The sequence below is a fragment of the Chelonia mydas genome, chromosome 5, assembly GCF_015237465.2.
Source record: "Chelonia mydas isolate rCheMyd1 chromosome 5, rCheMyd1.pri.v2, whole genome shotgun sequence".
Taxonomy (NCBI): Eukaryota; Metazoa; Chordata; order Testudines; family Cheloniidae; genus Chelonia; species Chelonia mydas.
The window spans coordinates 110,173,991-110,178,862 of record NC_051245.2 but is presented as its reverse complement, the minus strand read 5'-3'; the positions used below and the strand labels follow the sequence as shown (position 1 = coordinate 110,178,862).

General features: G+C 40.3%; 1 pseudogene; it reads left to right on the top strand.

The window, feature by feature from the left end:
* On the top strand, positions 1-596 carry LOC122465765 (annotated as a pseudogene).
* The last annotated feature ends 4,276 nt before the right edge of the window (positions 597-4,872 follow it).

The window sequence follows — 4,872 nt, the reverse complement described above, 5'->3', positions numbered from 1 at the left end:
ATGATCAGCAGGAGTTTGCTGCAATGTTGCCTCGTGCTGCTCTTCTCCAGGGAAATCTCATGTCTGGACTGTAACAGGCTGCATGTTCTACAAACCAGAATGAACAGCGAGAGTTTAGAGCGTCTGGAGAAAATGGGTGGCAACTTTCCCTTCCAATGTCTAGATGAAAGGACAGCTTTCAAGCCCAGAGATATCCTCAAGCTCTGACTTTCCCATCAAGGGAATGCCAAGGTAGCCATCCAGCAGATCCTCCAAGAGCTTTTCCATATCTTTAACAACAATTTCATACAAGCTGCCTAGAATGGGACTTCCATAAAGGAATTCCAGAATGGACTTCACCAGCAGATTGAGAAGCTGGGGACGTGTTTGAGTGCTGAGAAGGGAATGGAGATAACCTACCCAGGAAATGAGGACCTCCTGCTCACCGGCCTGAAACTGAAGAGATACTTCCAAATAATAGACAATTTCCTGAAAGAAAATTAATACAGCCGGTATGCCTGGAGATCATCCGTGCAGAAATATCCAGATGTTTTCTAATTCTTGATGTACTGACAGATTGGCTTAAAAATGAAGATGCCATATTTTTATTTTTCTAGGAAACTAAATCATATTGTTTCAATAAAACAACTGAAGAGAGATGGATGGTAGTTTTATAACTTCCATTACGTTGGTCCCACTGTTTTTCCCATAGTAATTTCAGCTATTTCAAACTCATGTTAATAAAACTGTTTTAGAGTAGCATATAGTCTAGTGTTTTTGTACCACACACAATATTCCATTTGAAAAACAAAGAAATACATCATAACTGCTAACTAATGACAAAATATCGTGAGTGATAACTCACCATACTGAATATAACTTTGCCCAGTAAGTGTCTTACTTGGAGAAAAGAACAGCGAGATGCCCCTCTTCCACAACTGCCTAGTAAGCTAACATTCCAGTCAGGACACCAGAAAACTGAGGGTCTGTCTCCACACACTTCAATCCCACCATTGAATTCTGCCAGTTACCTCTGCACCTAGGATGGTCAAGGGTACTTATTCTGGTTTTCTTTGTTCAGTTTACCCCTACATTTCAACAGCTTTAGTTAAAAAAAAAATTGTCACAAGATGATAAGTGCAGTAAGGCTTAGTATTTATGATTTGACATCTGCTTAGAAAAACAGGGACTATATTCGACGAAGTGGGCATTCACCCACGAAAGCTTATGCCGCAATATGTCTGTTCGTCCAAAAGGTGCCACAGGACTCTTTGCCGCAGGGACAATATTTGACATTTGAAACCGTGTATGTATGTTTGAATCATTCTCCTTTTTCATTCCAGCATATGATACTTCAGGTGAGGATGTTATGAAACCTGCTGAGTGAAACGGCACCTCCACTGGAGTCCTTCATCTCTCAGTGGATTCTACTAGCAGCACCTTTCCAGACTCTTATCAGTCTGCCCTGCACGAAACAAGGGATCAACTCCTACAGAACTCCAACTGCACAATTTATATACTTCTTGCCATGACCAGATTGATTTACTCACATGAGAAAATGTAAAACAAACGATATTTCTGAAAATATGCCAGAAGACAACATAATATTTGAACCAAAGGAGAAAAACCTTATGATTTCCAAATCATTGATGTTACACATTTGCTCAGAATTTGCCTTGGGGCTGCTCTTAAAAAGGAAATCTTACCTCTGAACTGTAACAGGCTTTGCTTCAGCATTACAGGTGTGAACCAGGACAACTTCCGAACAAAACGGAAGGATAATTTTCCTATAAAGTCAGAAAGAAGAGAGAGACTTAATGTGGCCCCAAAAGTTTCTCAAGCCCAGAGAGACTCAGAAAGAAATTGCCACTTTAGCTATTCAGGAGATCCTTCAACAGATTTCCTACATCTCATACCACATTCTCTCCCTAGCTGCCTGGAATGACAGTCGCATTCAAAGATCCTAACATGGACTCATAAGAAAATGGAGCTTCTGGAGACCTGTTTCTCTGCAAGGATTAAAAAAAAAGAGCATCCCAATTTTTAGGTCATTTATAATTAGGGACACTTGAATTTTAAATTATTGCTAACCTATATTCTCTTCCTGCACTGAGAAAATTATTTTCAGACAATTTTACTGGATTTGTAACAATATTTTGATGTTGTTCAACTCCTATATATTTCTAATATTTATTTATTGCTCTTATTTATCATTTTTCAGAGATATTTTATATTTATAAATAAATATTTATTCATACCAAATAGCAACCTACAGCAGTAGTGATTTGTATTAATTAAATATTTAAAAAAGCAAACACCCAATAAAAATCTTCTCTTGTTCTGCCTGAGGACTCCAGTCAGCAAAGGACTTGTCAACATTTGCCTAACTTTAAGTACATAAGCTTCCCTTGACATCAGTGGTTAACGCTGAGAACCTGCTGAAATACATTGTGAATATAAACCATGATTCAGCAGTGACTCCGTAAGAAAAATAGCTATGGTAATTTGTTTTACTACTCCAACAAATCACAACTTCAACTCTGCAGTTGTTGCATTTCTGCCTATTACCAGATTATTTCCCCCCAATATTTGTAGTTGTGGGTGTTTGATGCAGTAGTTCATTGTGATGAAATAGGCTAGTTTGGTAAAGGCTGATGAAAGGGATGTTGGAAAGACTGGGGTTCCAAGAGGGCAGGCTGTTGTGATACAAAGTTGCTTGTCCCTCCCTCTCTCCCTTCCTCCCATTAATGAGATATGTGGGCAAACTGCCACCCTATCAGTCAGGTTTCCAAGTGCCCAGACTCCCTATCTGCCACCAATCAGGCTTGCCGGGGCCTAATTTCCCCCCTTCATCAATCAGGCTCGGATACACTTGGCTCACAAACAGCATCACGCTTATATGAAACCACCCTTCCTGTCAGTCAGGTTTGTAAACGGCTGGTGCTGCACCCTTTTGTCCTTTCCCTGCTGGCCCAAAATCAAGCTTGTAAGGTCATGGACTGCATGTTCCACCACCCACCACCAGTTTATGAGCACCGTGCATAAAAATTTCAGTTGTGCTGTGAATAATGACTAAAAATTATCCTAAACCCAATAATTAAAAATTAATTGAAAAACAAAAACAACACAAAACTAGCCATTGCACCTGATCTAGTGAGGATCTACCTCTCTGCCAAGTTTGCATCTGTAGATAGTAATTCTGAAGAACTGCTACTCAATTATAGCACTGCCTAGGACAGAGCCTAAATCTGAAGGTTTCTAATTAAAAAGTTATTAAGAGAAATCAAACAACCATTCCATTAAATGTTCAAAAAATATGAAAACAAACTGTGTGTGAATTTTCACACTTATTGGTAACCTGCCTTTATGGGGAAAAACAGGAATGTATGACCCATTGGAAATCCCTTCTCTAACACAATCCAAACGATGGAGTCATTAATAGGAGCCTCTGTAAATTCCTTGAAGTCAACAGATGGAAACACTGCAGAAGCCTTTACTTGTCTTTATCCCAGGGGTTCTCAAACATTTCATGATGTGAGCACCCACGGAGTCAGCACCTATGCCTGCATGGATCCTCTGCAGCAGGCTCTGAGGCCTTTTTAACTAATTTTCCTCAATTAATAAACTAGTTGTTTGCATACTTGCTTCAGGGTGGTTGGAACTAGGGGTGTGCAGCTTAAGGTAATATTAGCAATTAGTTTCCATCATATACGGGGTTTACATTTTTGTTCAATGGCTTTCAGCACCCCCACTATAACAACTGTTCCAGGGCCCCTGAATTGCTGTTAACATGCAGATTTCTTGAAAGAGATGATCTGGCTTTCCCCATATTGGCCTGTGTTTACTTTGTCACCTTAGCCTCTCCTTCTAGTATTCATATTACTTATTTCCCTCTCTCTTGTACATCTTTCCTTTGGACTTCATCCTGGTGTGGAATACACGTCCGCAACACCCATGGAAAGTAATGCGAGAATGGGGAGCGTAGCCCATGGCAATCTGGGGGCTCTGGTAAGTCTGCTTTCTCTACTTCACAGAAACCTTCATGTAGTTGAAGCAAAACTCTGAAATTTCTTATAAAAGTGGAGAAAGACTCGGGAGACTCTAACCAAATTAATATGCACAGAAATGTTTTCATGGTTTCTTCATGTGAGTTTTCTTTTTTAATGTCAATGAAAATAGTTTTCTTGTTGACTTAAAACACATTTCCCTGTCATGATGGAACCTGTAGCACAACAGTCTGTGCTAGGGCTTTAGAACCAGAAAATGAAATGTGACCACAGGAAGTGAAGAGGGTTAAACTAACCAGACAAGTTTCCCTGCCCAAGCCGAGGGGAATGCAAAAGTTAAAAGACAAGGAACCAGCAAAAATGGTGAACACTGAATTTGATTTTTAAACTACCTCAAACCTATTCAGTGCTGGGGGGTGGTCCTATTCCCATTCATTCCATCTGACCTTTAATAATAAAAGGGCCATGCTGAGCAGAGAATTCAGTTGAGCTCTTTGACAGTATCACCCGTATCATAAGGAAGAGCCACACCGTTGGGGAATCCCAGCTTGCATTTCCTAAAAGATAGTTAAACTTTGTAAATATCCCCCACTTAGGTTGTCCCACATCCTTCCACTGGTGGGCAGAAGTAAGGAGGGGCAGGTTTGTCCCTAGTCTTCCTCATGGAAGTGGCTGTCGTTCCATCTCCAGACTCAGCAGAGTCAATGGTTTCTGTAAAAAGAAAAGGAGTACTTGTGGCACCTTAGAGACTAACCAGTTTATTTGAGCATGAGCTTTCGTGAGCTACAGCTCACTTCATCGGATGCATAGCATATCGTGGAAACTGCAGAAGACATTATATACACACAGAGACCATGAAACAAAACTTCCTCCCACCTCACTCCCC